Source organism: Varroa jacobsoni, unplaced genomic scaffold (assembly GCF_002532875.2).
Source record: "Varroa jacobsoni isolate VJ856 unplaced genomic scaffold, vjacob_1.0 scaffold_321, whole genome shotgun sequence".
NCBI classification, from domain to species: domain Eukaryota; kingdom Metazoa; phylum Arthropoda; class Arachnida; order Mesostigmata; family Varroidae; genus Varroa; species Varroa jacobsoni.
The window spans coordinates 228,498-245,959 of NW_019213223.1; the positions used below are offsets into that span (position 1 = coordinate 228,498).

At 39.3% G+C, this 17,462-nt stretch overlaps 1 long non-coding RNA gene across 1 annotated transcript; it reads right to left on the reverse strand.

Moving 5' to 3' along the window:
• Positions 1–5,630: 5,630 nt before the first annotated feature.
• Positions 5,631–16,512, reverse strand: LOC111259326 (uncharacterized). The gene is made up of 8 exons (XR_002679579.2): positions 16,406–16,512; positions 15,853–15,943; positions 15,539–15,641; positions 13,675–13,984; positions 12,449–13,172; positions 12,116–12,206; positions 11,520–11,645; positions 5,631–8,043 (listed from the first exon to the last, which is right to left on the reverse strand). It is a non-coding gene; the product is annotated as an uncharacterized LOC111259326 (long non-coding RNA).
• Between the last annotated feature and the right edge of the window lie 950 nt (positions 16,513–17,462).

Genomic DNA, 17,462 nt, shown 5'->3' on the forward strand with positions numbered 1-17,462 from the left:
TGAACAAAAGCTTTAGTCTACTTTTTTTCTAAATTCTCCTTGTAATGTCCCTTCAAAGGATCCTATGGGAAATTTAAATGACACATTCTATAAATCATACAAATTACTGCGCAACGGCGTGAAGTGCGGCACCACTTTTCATACCGATTAGGTTTTAGGTTATGTTCCTGTCTCCAGCTGACTGCCGTAGGTAGCGTCAGGAGGGACGCATGTGGCCAACGAAGGAACATTGTGCAAATTGTACGTTAAAACGCTTTCTCGGTATACACACGAAGGAGACATTCGACTGTAGCTTATTGAAAGCTAAAATGCATACGTATCGCATTGTATGGTAGGTAGTTGACTTTAAATATCTATTTCTATCCTGTCTGTATTTAGCTTTCTAAATAATAAATTTGTTTGGAGTCATTGCTAGTTTTTACAAAAATTAATTTGAGGATATGTTTAGTTGTGCAAAATTTGGATACTACTTTTCATCATTAACGGGTGTTTTTTAGAGTTTTAGACGTTAGAAGGCAGGTCAACCGTTTGCCAGTATCCACTCTACGGCGAGAATTAGTAGCCTGCGTTAATTGGAAAGAGCTCTATAAAAATACAATTGGTAAGGAAGAGATCCCCTTTGAGAGAGATTGAACCCGCTTTCTTCCTTATCCTTCATAATTTAATTGCGTAATAATCGAAGAATCGGCCTGCTTACGTACCATTTAAAGCTGTTCCATGAGCAACGGTATGTAGAACGTTTGGTTTCTGCATTTAACAAATGATCCAAGCCTATCTTCGGTGCGTCTTCTGCATATAGTCTAAAGGTTCCATGACGTTTGTCTGATCCAAACAACATAAAGCTTTAAAATAATAATAATATAATAGTGAAGAAGCAGAATCTACTGCTTATGCAAAGCACTGATGTTTACAGTTGACAGTTGAAAAAAAACCGCTTTGTCCAGATAGTATCGAAATTTATCTTCCTTTCTCTCGATATGACATCGGATCAGACGAATACTTCATATTCATGGAGATTTCTATTTGCTTCGAAACATAAGCGACATTTCTCTGCGTGTATTTTCGTTATATATTCACGTTTATATATATATATTCACGTATATATATATATATATATATACACGTTTTGTTTGGCAAGGTGGTAAATGGATGCGTATTGTTGACGTTCTAAAAGTTCTTTCAAGTACGATTTACGCAAGAAGAATATGCTTTTACTTTAATCATTGGAAATATTACGGCGAACCTGATCGGTTTAACACCAATGGACTGACCCGTTCCTGTTTGTATGACTAGGGCGCAGCCTTCGTTCTGGAAGTTCAAATACTTTCAAACAATGTACTCCAAAATCACCCACATCATAGACAGTAGCATAAACGCGCTTGGAGGTTCCTCGATTAAGTCAGCAAAAACGCTTTGCCACTAGCTCGATTATAAATTCTAGCTGTTAATAAGTTAACCTAACATGTTTTTTCATTCCACAATTTTAGGTATGCTTCTTAGATGTATCCACACTTACTTCTACTATCGAACTGTTCTCTTCGTTGGATAGGACGCTTCGGTGAGCTTTCCTTTGTAGTGATTCTAGGTGACGGCTTATCAATTGTCGGGTCTTGCTATATTACGCGTCGGCGTTACGATACCACTGTGCGTCTCGGGTCGTTTTATTAATGATGCAAAACACTTCCGCTAGTTGTCACCGTCAATGCTCTGGTATTCTCGTCGCTGCCAACCACAAACCTCCCATCTACCCCGAACCCTCGACAGACGAGCAAAGAGAACCCAGCGTCAAAAGGATTTCCTTCGATGAGCCCCATCTAACTTTGGAAGCGGTTTTACATCTCTCCACAGGAAGAAAGGGAAAGGGGTTCAGAGGAAGCCGGGGGCGACTTCCTCTATAATCCTCCGGATACTCAAATTTTCTCTTGAAAAACCAGAGGTATCTTCGCGGGCGAAGAAGTCTCGAATAGACTCGCGTCCGTCGATAGGACTAAAACGAAATAATATCAAGAGGGCATGCAACTTATCTATTTATTTCTACGTACCCCAAGAGAGGTCCACTAGTAACTGGAAAATGCATTATGCACTCCAAGCCTCACTTCCAATTATTTTGCTTGATAATGTGAAACTTACACCGTTTACTCATTATAAAATTATTCGGAGTATTTTTTCACCTACATTATTTTATGTTGTACCCATTGTGGCCTTCGATACCTGTATGTGATACACGGGGCACAATTAGGACAACACGTGTGCTGTCCCGTTGACAGTAGTAGAGTATTGGTATTCTGGAAAGGAATCTAGTTTTGTAATAGACTCTTTGGGGTTTTACGGAAGATTAATGTGTGTTCGACTCCCAAGTAGAAAAAATCCACGGGGATTACGAGGGAGAAGCGCTGTTACAAACGTTATTGTTTCTATTCAGTTCCTGCTCAGTTCGACGTTTTAGTCCAAAAATAGTTAAAAAAAACTGTTAGGGGAATAGCGATATATAAGCGCATGTTGCATTTGGCACCGGTCTTCATGTGGTAAACTGATGTCAATAATAACTAAATAATGTCAAATAACTAAATAATTTATTTTTATTCCTTGCGGCGTTTTTATCAACAATTTAAAAATAATTCGATTTGTTTAATCCATCGAAGTGTGTAATACTGTTATTCTAGCATAGTTTGAAACTACTGTAGAAACTTTGTCACCTTCAATACATTACGATTTAGATGAAAAATGGAAAATATGGTATTTTTTAATTCAAAGGTAACCAGTGGCAATTTGCTTTTTGTTCAAATGGTATTCAAAAAGAGAGATTTAAGAAGGCCCACTATTCTGCGGGTTCAGTAAGTTATACGTAAGCTGTAATGTAGAATGTTGATTGCAGACGATAAACTATCTTATCTGTGAAGCATTCATATGAAATCTAACTTAAAGTATACATCAAATAGATTTTCTATTTATTTAATGTTTGCTTCTAATTTCATTGAAGTCACTGTGTGCGTACGTATATTCAAAAAACGCTTCGGTCATGATTACGTTTAAAAGTGTGACATCTGAGAGAGAAGAAAGTCGAAAAGATAGGGTTGCTTTTGGAACTTTCCAAAAAAACATTTCATAGTTATTATTTATATACAGGTTAGCGTCCCTTGAAATAAAGAAGGAACTGGAAATAATTTGTTTTTGATCCAATTTTGTATTTCGCTTCTGGTGGAAATGCATTCTTCAGTAATGTCAGATAGATATATATATTTAATCTTTTAATAAACATTACAATAAAATACTGGTACGTTTAATGATAAAGAGGATTAACAAAAAAAAAAAAAAAAAAACTAAGATCTACTATAGACAAATGAGTATAGAGTGTTGGTTATGCAAAATGCTCTCGAAATATTAACGCAGCTTTAAGTGGAAATAGAGGGCACATAATAGATTGTAAAATAATGTCAAGCTATTACGTTAATATTGCGTCCGATCAAAAAGTTTAATATTGCCAATAGTTTTTATTTAAATCATAATTGCGGAATAGTTGTCACTTGCATCTTCAGAATCTTCTAATTGCTCAATTTTCAGCAAAATTACCAGTTTTAACTGCAGGAGCATACGAATGGCAAGCGGTCCTCTTAGTCATGAGAGGGTTATGGGCCACTTACAAACACTTCAGACTGCGCACTTTCAGTCACTTGCCCACACCTGCTATGGTCGTCAAAGCCCCGTTTCTCATGTGTAAAATTATGGAGCATTTGGAACATCTGACGAAATGCTAATCAACAGGCTATCTCATCGGACAGCTGTAGACGTACGCAACTAGGAAAAATTTTTCGTTGCACGTTACGCTATGTCGGAAGTAAGAAAAGACCGTCTGCGTACGAGAAGTTATAATCAAATCGATGCCAGCAAAATGGAGAAGTCAATGAAGGAGTGCCCTGACTATGCCCTCGAATTTCACTAGTCAAACTTTTCCGTGACTGAACGAACGCTAGACGATTAGAACCACCTGAAAGAGGCTATTGCTTTCTAGAGCTTGATAGAATTGGGTGGATAACTCATCGTCCCTTTTTGTTTTCGCCTGCAATACGCACACCACAACTCTCACGTAAAATTCGAACTCGTTCGCTAACGGGCGAGACTGGTCAAGCAACTACAATTGAAAAGCGTGAATGTCAAGGATCCGAAAAAGGATATCCGGATACCCCTAATAATCCAGGAGGACTTGATCGGCACCGGGCAAGTGATGCGCAACAAAAATCTTGTCTGGTACTTCAGAGGATGTAGATCGTTAATATCAGAAAAAAATTGCAGTTACTGCGATTTTAATTTTCCTGCAGCAATGATGACCTTGTGAGAAATACGTGCAGTCCTTAAAACTTTGCTTTGACAAAATAGACAGTGACGTTTTTGCCATTTTCCATCTGTAGCTTGATGGCTTGGGTATGCGGAAGAATATCAAGATTCGTCAAGGAACAACCTCAAATCAAGACATTTGTCTTCCATGTTCGTCATAGACATCAGGTAGGCGTAAACACTCCAAGCAGTCTCCCTGCCACCATGCATGTGGTCTCCATAAAAAAGAAAAGAAAAATTAAATGGCAGTAGCCCAAATAGCGATCAGCAGAGCACGATTTCTTCTTGGACAGCTTTAAATATAGTATTCTCAGCCGGATGAGATTCACAGTACAGAAGTACGTTAAAAGTACATAGATAGAGTAGATATGATATCCGCCGCTGAAAAGTTTATTATCCGAGTTCCTTACCCCTTTTAAAGCTGTAATTTAAATCCTGCGCGTGATATTCGGGTTTCCAAGCCTTTTCGCTCTTCGTATTTTCTCATTGAAAAATTACTTAATTGCAAAATCTCTAATCAGGCCACAGTCTGAAACCGTTATATGAACTTTACCTCGAGCAGTCTGCATTCGTGTCTTGTAAGATATGGCGGTATCGATTTAGCTATGTATAGGGATATAATGTCCTAAGATTACAGACATTGGAGTTTTGCTTGATTTCGGAGGTACATCGCCAGTCTTGAAAGGAATATCGTGCACGATTTGTTAGAGTGAAGATGATCTGCTGAAGAACGCACAGTCTTAGCTCTTAGCTTGAACCGCACCCAGCAACGCCTCTTTTAAATATAATGAAGTCATATATTTATGTAGATCCTCGAAATGAACATGCTTAAGCTAACACGGGTGGATTTGACTGAAGCTACGATAGCGAAGAGGTATCGACGCGTTAACCTTTAAACCCACTTTAACGTAATATGAACGAAACCTCTAAAAAAAAAATAGTCTATGTGCTCGTTGGTTAAGCCATATGTCGAAAAATCCGTTAACTATTTGCCGTCTGTCTCACCAAATACTTTTAAAAGCTACTCAATAGCTAGGAAAGCCGTGGAATGAATCCATTATAAAACAGCATGAATATGTACCTATGCTCTTTCCCGAGTTTGCACTATACAATACGAAAACAATATATAGCAATAACCTAGATAGCATATAAATTATAAAACATCTATGCAATACATCGATGTATCGCATAAGGTTCCCCCAGTCAATTAGGAAGATTGCCATAGGCCTAGTCTTGTTCGTATCATTCTAGGGCTAAGGCTGAGAATTTCGATCCTGTGTTTTCAGATACTATTCCATTAGAAGCGTCGTACAGTATCGGACATGATAAGGAAGTCATTTTAAATTAGTCATTCTTCATCACGGCACGATTCAACGATTTTGATAATTGTTTTAATTTAAAATTGGTACGGAAATACTGCAGAACTAACCGACTATGCTTATCCGCTGCACGATTCGCTAGCATCGGTACCTTGCTAGCAGACGCATGTGATAGAAGATTAAAAATCTTCTGTCATAGGTAGACTTGAGACACGGATTAAGGCAAGCTACTTGTCCTTTGCTTTTAATTTACGACACTATATGATAATCGATCTAGATCTAGGTCAGTCACTGTTTCCATAGTCCTTTTACAGGCTTCAATACCACATTTAGAATGCTTAACTATTAATTAGAAGAGACCGAGCAATGTATATTCATGACCTGTCCTAATGATCGGCCTTTTGTCTTTTTGCGGCAGGATCTGCTCAGATTCAGGTTTGAACATAGACTAATTTCATAACATTTCGGTTAGTAAATAAGCGGTCTAATGCTACCTATTCTATTGTAACAACGAACATTTGCTTGCCAGGGCAGCTTAAGCTGCAGGTGACAGAAGACAGCGTGACACGAAGTAACTTGAAGTTTCAACGCTGAAAATGTGTAAATTATATATATTTTATAAATCCTCTATCGTTATTTTTCTTCCATTTTTTTCCCCTATGGTTAGTTAGTTTGTTAGTTGTTCTTTTTTTATTCCATCTGTTTCATTTTAAAGGAGACTATATTTGAAATATAGCCCCTTTTTTTTTTTTTTTTTGTTCTAGTTTAAGTGAACAAATCTTTTCTATCCAGTTAGTTTCCATTTAAAACTTAGCCGACAGTTCAGTTACAGGCCAACACTAAATTCATAGTCCACGTAATCGAGGCCAAAGCCTAGAGGGTCAACATGCATTTAAAAGTCTTGAAATATTCTTCTCAATAGATGGTATCGCGTTTTGATTGAGATCGCATATATGGTATATACGGACAGATGCCAAATGAAACCCAGATACCTAGCCATGATATGAATTACTGGTGCTTTTTGCTTATGATCTGATGAAGACTAGGATCATATACATTCAGTTACAATAGCAAGTATAGTATACGATCTAATTCATTCCTGAAGCATGTCGGATGTAAGAAAGGTACAAACTAAATAAATCTGTAACAAAGAGTAGAAAATTGTTTATTACTGCTGTTTTATCTTTATCTAACCTCTGGTAGAATTTAACCGTGTGAGCATTTCGTAGTCTATAGCGGACAGCAGGTTATTACAAGTTACAGAATATATTTTCGTAGCTAATGCCACATAAAGAGCCCAGTTTCGTTCCCAGGCAGCATTAATTTTCAAAAAGCATTGGCTTTATGAAATACTTTGTGCAAGATGGCATATTGTGCTTCATTTTTTTGAAAACGTAAACCGTGAATCCAGACAAGTAACTATCGAGTACGATCTCATTTTGGCATGCTAGATAGTAGCATAACGAAATGTAGATCTGCTTTAAATATCGCATAAACAGCCATCATATCAGTCTTCACAAATCTATCGAGATCGAATGATTAGCAGGTTCATAAGGTACATCGCTGCGGCCCTTTAAAAGGAGACGGCCAGCTTTCCTATCAACCAAAACAGCCGACGCGTTTAAATGATCTGCAGTAACTACAGACATTGTCCAAGCGTCGGCTACACGTAAACCCTTTGCTCTTGGCCGCATACCTTGTTTCGGCCATCAAGAACTGCCATTGGGTCGTCGACCTGTTCTATAGTATACGTTCCGCAGGAAGATGCTAATGGATCGCCAGACATCCGAAATACTCATCAGAAAAAGAGTTCTTCTTCACCTATGCTTTGAATGCATTACATGCCCCATCTGTTTGCCCGCACTGACGGCTGTCTGAGGATCGGTAGGATAACTAGAGAACTTCGAATCAACAAGCAGATGTGCTGTGCCTTGGTGTTTGCTAATCGCACCTTTCAACGACTGGTCAAAGGTTGGATAATTGAAACCATTCTTAAATCTATTCTCTGTCTGGGTAATCCGTAGAGCGCATCCTTTACATCTTGACGCGAGTCATTATCGATAAGTATATTTTTCGCAGCACGTATAACCTTTATATCGAGCCGTTTTTTAACATTGGGGAATTTATTAGCAGATAAGATACTACTAGTTGCAAACCAGATCTCCATCCGATAAACGGGATTATCCAGTCAGGCATCCACTGATGGAAATCGACGCCATCTTGTTGATCAAGAATTCCTGTTTCGGGCAGTTCAGTAACGAGTCTACTGAATCCAAAGTAGTCCTGAAGATTTCGGCTTACTCCCGGCAGATGGTGAATGGGAAGAATTTCGTACTGTTTGAGGTAGTGCCGATAACAGGGAAAATTTGAAGCAGAGGCAGTCCCGAAGCTCCTGCGGAGAGATTGGTTTCAAGAACGGGATGCGCCACATTGAAGAGACCGTGGCAAAGGAAACGCGTCCCGACCATACAGTTGTCTTGCATTAATACCTTCATAACTTGTGCATGTAAACGTACATCGAGTTGTGGCGTTAGTCTGATGCGAGAAAAATCATAAACTTGTCTAAAGGACTTGTCTTCCATCTTTTGATATTTAACCTGGAATAGTCGTAGCTCTAATGGCTTCTGTCATTGTTTTCAAAGCCGATTGGCTCCTAAAGCGCTCTGTACATAGAATTTTAGCAAGATGAGGCTTACTGTGCATAATGAGAACTGAAAGGCCGGAACGCCCGTAGTACTATTCGCTAACCTGAGAATCTATAAAAAGCCTCTATCTATTTAAAGAGCTTCATCGTTCTACCAGAACTCCAACCGTGGGGTCCATGTTCAATCCTCCAGGAGTTATAATCCTCTTAATTATTCTTTTAAAAGGCAATCGAATTTAAACTTGAGTTTACTCCTAGGATACGGCCTGCAGCAATTATGCGAGCTTGGTCTTCAGGAGACTGTATAGATATGTTCTGTGGCACACCCTTATACCCAGTCGTAACGATAATTGTTATGTAGTAAATAAACCAAGTGTAACACCTCAAGGTAACGAAGGAAATTATCTTGGCTTAATCAAGAATATTTTAACGGATTTCTTAAAACTCAAAGGTTTTTTTATTCGGCACCTCGTTGTACGTCCGCCAGCAATCATAAAATCATGATGTCTTCAACGTCTGTCCTATTGAAACTAGCATGGAACGGCACTGCAAGTCGCTATCGTAGCGATAAGCTACGAAAATAACAACATGCTGATGGTTCAAGGCTATACCTAACTGTCAACCAACAAAATCTATAGGAATAACGAGATAGCAGACTCATTTTGTTTTGAGAGTGATCTTAAGCGGCTGACCTGAATGCCACTTAAATATATTCGATCCAACTACGGATCAACTGGTGATCGGCTACGAACATGGGGGAGCGTTATGAGTAAAGGGCTTCAAGTCAAACTTGGTATTTTTGAAACATCTGTTTTGGGTTCAAGTAACCAGAGGAAAGTAATTAACGTCCTTCCTTTCGCAGTTCTTTGATACTGTTACTTCACTAATACTGTGAATAGTACAAAGCTGTCACTGCAATAATCACATAAAAAGTTATATGTCAAGATCGAAATTGGGGCGTAACGCGGTTTTATCAGCTTTTTGAGAACAATGCATTCATATATAGCTTTGATGGGCAAGACCTATAAAAATAGAGGTTTCTAGCAAATTGGTCATCATTTTGTGAAAATCAGTGTAATAAGACCCAAGATATCCTTCGGTATTTTATTTATTTATCCGATACTCCAACATAGAGCTTCGTGTTAATAATAAATTTCTTTATTCCAAAAATTGACGCCCCATGGCAGCACCGCGTGTAAAACTCGAAATATTTAATCTAGTCACCAACCAGAGTATGTGTTTATCATTTAAAATGTCTAGATATCAAAAATGCTACTAAAGAGCTTTTGATTCTGCGAATTCTATAACGACCGTTCCTCTGAATTTATCTGAGAAGCTATACAAATACACTAGTATTTCATAAGTATTATGAAATGTCTTTTGAGAAAAGGGTGGGAGGTGCGGATACCCTAAACGACGATACAAACGTGACTGACGAAATTCGCACATAAATTGATGTCAATTTAATATGAAACGAAGCAAATCAGTACCACGATACATCATTTTATTAAGAATATTTATCAGGATTTGCACACGAGCGCCGTTAATACAAGATCGATCGATCGATATATCGAGATACGAAGTCAGATTTTCGATTACAGATATCTATTTTAGGGTTCATAAAATCGCAACAACGTAACAACAGGTATGAGCCACCATCGAGACCCAGTGATAGTACAATAAAATTTCGGTCACCTCTCAACTTTTCCACAAAGCATAGGCGTCATGGCCGTGAACCTCTGGAAGTATCGTGCCGTTTTCGCTATGACCAAAAAGGTCGTATTTATTCGACTGCACGTTGCGTACATCAAGCCTGCCAGTAGGACATATTATTCTATCGCTGTACGGTTTTGGGTAACCGAAACTAGTACTCACATTATTCCAGTTACAGGGGACTATCTGATGCGATATAAGCGGGGGCATTGTCGCCTGGTTTCCACAGCAGCCAAACTTTTTTTTTTTGAACACATTTTTGGATCTCGTCTAAACCAGTCGCTTCTCATTGGGAGTTGTGCATTTAGTTAACTAGTATATATTTGTCTAGCTGTTTCTGATTAGTTAATTTTGCCAATTCAGCTATTTTTGTCCGACGCTCCCCCGACTGATCGATAAAGTGTAAAAGAGCTTTCAGCGCTCGAACACGCACAAAGTAATCACTCCTTGTTGTTATGTCACTCGTAACTGAAATGGCCTATCCAATGGTTCTGTTGAAGTGGGAAGATTTAGCTATCACCAGATTATAATTCCACTCTCTTCACTGCTCAAGATAGTCTTCAAAGCGAAGTGCATACCTAATTTCATCACAAGCATTATTATTCTGATAATAATATTCGTCATTTTCAAGGCTCGAGGTATTCCTTGGTAATGAGTGTGATTCGACTGACTCTGATCAAGACATTAATTGGTCTCGTAAACTATATAGGTGCCACGTACGTAACCGTGCCTTGGCCATTAGTGGTGGGCGTCTGAAATCTACGATTCAAGTGAATGTTTGCCCTGCTCTTTGGCTGACAATGCTATGTATGAGCGAAACGGCAAGCAGTGGTGCTATTAATCATTTTTCAGTATGTATGTATTTGGGGTGAATCAAGTGACTCTTTAGGACTTGAGCTGCGGCACAAGCACACCTTTCTCCTGCAACGTTCAGTAATTACTGTCTATATATTTCATATCGCCTTCAAAACGAAAACGGTGACAACAAAATCTACAACGTCGTACATGGCGCTATCTTGTACATATCTAGCTCTTATATCACATATATTTCCCAATGACATGTTATTAATGCAATTTTTTTTTGTTAATGTTGATTTGTGTTTATCTTGTCAAAAGGAACCATAGCGTCTTGTCGACATGCAGATGATATTATGTTCAGCGTTTTCAACTTCTAGTAAAAGTAGCTTTTCAGTAGCTCACCTCGACCCCTTTCTTTTAGCTGTCGTCTTGATATATAATTTATTTAGTCCTATTTCATGACAAGCACTTAAACACCAATTGTGAGGAAAACTGCCTTCGCTTCTGAAGATTACCCTATATGGAAACTGAATTCCAGAGAAGCATAACAGAAGTTAGCAGAATGAAGCTTGTTGCTAGGATTAGATGGGGAAAGCCTTTGGCCCCAAAACTATTCAGGTCGTTGGGACATTGCTTTTGATTTAGTGAAATGGGTTCATGCGTAAATTTAAAAGTGAACACAAGTGGATATCAATTGTTTTTGATGTACACACCTGTATACAGAAATCTAGAACAGTTGTCAGCTGTGGGCCGCCCCGCAAGTTGCAACCTATTTTGAAAGATGGTGCGTGAAAGATCGGTGGATCTCATCACCTCACGTTCAGTTGGAGAGAAAGCACCTTGAAACGCCATGAAATGAAAGGAACGGTGTGAACTTTAAGGAAGAACACAATTTAGCTTAAGGCCATTTCTCTTCCGAAGACACTTTTTCGAACTTGTTCTTGAAAGAGCTGCCTTCCGCGTCCCAGAGTTTTTCTTACTTTTATATATACGCAGACAATTGGGGTACGGCGTGAACCCGTTGTGAAGTAACTAACGTACATGACATTGAATAAAAGCGTTGACGTTTCTATGACAACACATAGTTTACGTTTTTATAGCTTGTAGAAGAGGCACAATCTAATCAGATAATTTTCTTTTTTTTTTTTTAACAGATCACTGCAACGGTAGATGTGCTCCCCATCGCAGTGCCCGATTTTGTTGTAAAGGATGTAAGGATAAAAATAAATTATGCCATATTCTGACATCAAACTCAGGACATAGCTTCGTTTAAGTACTCGTTATTTGGTTGCATTTTAGGTTTACTTACTTTTTTTGTCTTTGATCCTTGTTTTGTTGTACTTACTGCCCCCTCCTCCAAAGTACCGCTACAGCTAGCCAATAAGTCCATGCATTTACATCTACAAACAAACAAAACATGTGACTATACTGCGATGTAATTTCGGTCAATCATATTTCCGTCACCGATTACTCTGTCAACCGAACGTTTCTAACATATAGCTTAGATTAGGCCACTAGCACGTTCTCCGCGTAATAATTCTAAATAAATGTATAAATGATTCTAAAATAAGAAATAAATAAATGTAGCTTTTTTCATTCTTGCCACCTCGACCGACCTCTACCTTGGTGGCGCGCGGCTTACCGCGATACGTTGGAGCGATTAGCAGAACTCGTCCGTCACTCTTTTTTGCTCCGTCCGCCCTTGCCTTTCGTTCGCTCTTGACCGCGCAGTATGACCGTACTTCCTTGTCGCTCTGGCACAAAAAGATTCCTGACCCACCTGTTCCGGTGACTTAAGATCTTCGTCTATCGTTACTGCTACAGGCCAGCGTTGCTACAACCTAGCCTACGGCTGCTCTCTCAGGCCGTCGATCGTGGAAGTCACTGACGAACAAGGTTTCTCCCGGCAGCAACTCTTGAAGACCACCACCATGATTATCCTGATGTCGGTTCGATCGTTGCGTCCAAGCAGGCCAAGCCAGACGTCATCGGCTCTGAGTTTATCCCCATTTCTGCACAGGATCCTGTTTGTTCAATTAACAATCAGTACAACATCTATCCTGCTTCGGTCGAAGAGGTCGATCTCTTCGGACGCAGCCCACGGCCACCCTGGCAGAGTGCTCCAATATCCAGACGCTTGAAGAGGAGAAGTCGTCGAAAGGGAATCTAGAGGATGTGGGGATAGCAGCAGGGGGATACGACGGGGGAATACAGACGACACTATCTTGATGAAGGTCGAGAATTATCGGCTAATACTGGACGCACCCCCCATTATCGCTGTGGCCTCTGACGCCGCCGTACATCGAACCGGCGCACGAATATCTGTACTAGATCTTTTAGATTCCTATTTTCTTCCAACTTGTTCTCTGAAAAGACGCAAGTGTTAAAAACACTTATCAAAAACACAAAGTTAAAGGATGACGTATTTCATTTGTGTGAGAAAGTGTGTATATAGCGATCGTAAGACCAGTCCAATAGTGGCATCGTTAAAATCACTATGGTAGAAATCACTCGTAGTTCTCTTGGCTGTGTTATTACCCCCTGCAAAGTCTAAAGCTTTATTCAAACTATTTTTGCATAGAATAATAGCAGGTTCAGTGAATGACAGGAAAAGTGGTGTGATTGTGTGGAGCTAACAACGACAGGCGACTGATATTCAGTTACGGAATAAAGACAGCACATCAACGGTCAGGAGACTGTTGTGACCACAGAAGCTGGTCGCTAGCTAAAGATATTAGTTGCACATGGTGGCAAGCCTTACCATTTTTATATTAACCGAGAATCTATAAAGGGATATGCGAGAAAGCAGACGCAAGGGCAAATGATGCCCCATTCTTGTCCCGGCCTAAATAAAAATGCGATTATTACCTCGTTTTCCTAGCATAGCTATTCGTTGCCGATTCCTCTTGCAGGCCGAAAGGGCTAGAAGTGTCTGGTATAGCTGACTGCGACGAGTTTATCCCCTGCCATGACTGTGCAAAGGACCTGAAAAAGCACTCGATGACAAACATCGTATAAAAAACGAACTTTTCTTTTTTTTTTTTTTTTTTTTGGCATATTCTTCCCCACGCGGTGGTATTATCGATGCGTAGAAATTTACACGGGGTCGGAGCGCACAGTGCGTCAGTACACACGATTCAGACCGAAGTGATGAGGCCATGCCAAGTCATCTGTGAAACTAGTTCGAAGTAGATATTATGATTTTTTTTACTACAAATTATCAATGAGCAAACAGATTGCATAACAGTTTGTCGTTTATTCAATTTTTTGTTATGCCCAGTATATCCGAATCTTGGGCCTGTTAACGTTTTTCGAAAAAAGTATGCCTAAATTTTTTTCTAAATATATTCCTAAATAAATTTTTCCTAAAGGAAAGCAGAATATTTATTTTTATAAATGCAAACGATTTTAAGGCAAAAATTGTATTTGCGTTGTTGTAAGGACGATAACGTTAGGCGTACCCTCGATGCTTTTGGTAGCCTAAGAGATTATTGTAATTCTGAGTGAGCAGGTCCTTTGTTTCACATATTTGAAGTCATGGTACATAGTCATAGCAGACTTAATTTGATAGCAATAAACCATATCAAGATGGCAGGATATTCTATTAGTCTCCACCTATTTTATTAAAAAGCTCAAACCTCTTTTCACCTGATCTCCTGCATGATTGACAGAATCTAAAAATAAATATCCGTGAAGAGTATGAATGATCGCATGTTCTATAGCTTAGTAACCATCACAGCAGATCGTTCACTACCTAAAAACAATAAATCAGCAATATTTTATTACTCTCAACTTGAAAAAGTCGAAGGTTCTTCATCATACATCATTTGCACCTGCCGTCGCCTTAAGGGATCACTGCATGAGGCGAAGATTTTGTTGGGCTGTCCGTCGTTCCACATAAGATATTCTAAAACATTGTCTATCAAAACCTACATGAATACTTTAAACGCCTCTTTGTTTTGCACCGGTATTACACGTTTGGCATGTGTATCCATATCGTAACTTCTAAAGAATAACTTCAGCTATGGAGGACTATGCAGATTAAATGCGATAGAATTCTGGTACCCAATTTTAAGCCACCTCTACTGATCTTGGTGCCGCGAAATAAGTGCTACCACGTGTGACCTCTACTTCGGCTAACCTACGATCTTCTCGCATTAATTAACTAAGAGAAGTACCAAATCGCTAATTATAAAAATTGAGCCATCTAACGGTCACCCACGTCATCTCATAACCCAGACACTGCGCAAAGAGATTATGCGATCGAAGTAACGGCTTCAGGCAGGCAAACATTAAATGATTCCCTGCTTGTATAATGTCTAGTATTTATAAACATTTAGTGTACAGCAGAACTATGCTACCGTTATGGGTAAACGTGTTCTCTAAGCATTAACAATATGGGAAAGATACATTTTAGTGCCGTTTAATGAACGATTCTATGATTGGCACGCTTAATGCTAACGTAGAGATATCAAGGAAGTCAACTATCTACTAGCTAGGCCTTATTCAGCATTTGGAATATTTTGGTCATGCTATTCCTCATTTTACCTGCACACTATTATCGTAAGCTTTCAATATTTGCGTAGAACTTCGCAAGCGATGGTTACCTCTCCGTTAACGTCAATTAACTAGATTAAACAAGCTTTGGGGGTGCGTTGGGTTACACTCTACATGGGCTAAGACACCTCGAGACATAAACAAATGAAAGTTCGACTGAAAAACTCTTTCTTACACAGCTCATTGTCCAGACGCGTGTACGGCATATTACAGATCGAAGTGTATTAAGCCAATTCGATGTGTAAACCGGTCCTCTATTTCTCATCGTCCTCGCCGCTCTGCCACAGAGTCAACATATTGCTTGATTATTCTGCAGTCTTTAACTATTTCAAAGATCAGAGTGAAGTAAAGAAAATTTTTCTTTTTTGAAAATAACTAATGTAAGAGGATTGTCTCTAATATATATAAGATTTGAAATTGTCACTTAAGGGAAGAATCCGCAGGGGCAAACACAAACGGAAATATGGGAATGAAGGAGAAAACACTTACTCATATAGAACGAGAGAAGTTGCTTGGTTAACATCTGTGTCGAGCGGTAACGGTACTACAAATGAAGCGCGTCGACAAAACCTTTGTTCCTCTAAAATGTTCAACACACACATTACGTATCGACATCGAGTTTCTTATTTAAAATGATAAACCATAAGCACTTTATCATTTGGTATATAAAATAAACTTTAAACCGTGAAAAACCTGAGATTGCTTGATCATGCCTTAAAAAAGTAGGAATTTAACTAGATTTGTCGGATTGTTTGACGGACCGTTTCGCCGTTGGCCAGCTACACAGAGGTTGCAAAAGGACTATTGTGAACAAATGGCTCTCTGGACAACATATATAATTGTGGGACGTGATGCATCTCTGCGTATGTTCAGCTAAGCGATCCAAGTTTCGAACTAGATTTATCCAGATAGTTTGATATCGGGACGATCCAGATTCTGGCCAAGCGGAATAACATGGCCACGATGCGAAATATCCAAGGCCCTGAAGTGAGCTCAAGGTTGGTCCAGCCGAAAGGAGAAGTTGGTCAGAAAGTGGACGAACCCTTGCCCCAGGGCACACGGTACAGTGGTAGACTCCTTTACAGTCCGTACCGTACCGTAACCGGACTTCGTTGACGGACTTTTGCGGAAGTGGGCTGGTACGTCCTGAAGGGGGATGAGATTAGGTTAAAAAGTAGACCCCGTTCGAGTTCCTATGGTATCGCACTCTGAAAACTCGACCCATTACTTGCCTCCAGTATGACAGCGTTCCTATTCCGACCAATACGAACCTCCTTCGAACTAGTCTACTGCTATAGCCCCGCTAGTTTCCTTCAACTGACTTGTGCTAAGGACGAATAATAGAATATTCAAATATTGTTTACATATCTTATATTTTGGCAAAAAAAAGAACGCAAATCGGATGCATACGAACTGGTCATAGGTACTCCGCAAACATATCGATTAGACATAGACTGATAGCTGGGCTAAGCAAATGGGGTTGTATCTATCGTTATCTCCAACGATCCAAGTAAATTAAAGCCCCAAGGAAATTGTCTTTTCGAGAGAATGGATCTTGATTCAGACGGTACGCGCTACGGATGTTTTAACTAGGCTTTCATAGCTCTTGAGCTGTACGTCCTTAAGCAAAACACATCGCCAGTGAACGTCTATGTAAATGAGTTATCAACATTGCTAGATCTGCTTCTGACAAAATACACATAATCCTAAATCTAGTTGTGTGTCAAGCATTATTTTTTCACCCTCGAATAATAACACATTATTATATTTCACTAAACAATACTGATTGTTTACATGCACCCTAATTATAACTTAGGGTGGATATGCGGAGCGAAAGAAAGGGTGTTGCAACCTCTGACTTCTGCAAACTATCGCATCTTGTAGCTCGAAACGAATAAAATGACGTTTAATAGCACCTTTAAATAACTTATAATGGAATACTTCCAGTGATTAGCTCGCGAAAGCCAAATATATGATTCTTCACCTTCATTGAGTAAGGAACAAGCAGTCTACCATAGAACTGGTAAGATGTAGTCTGAGTGGAGTTGCGATTCGGGAACGGCACAGCTTCAGGGATAATTCAGAATATGTTTACAAGT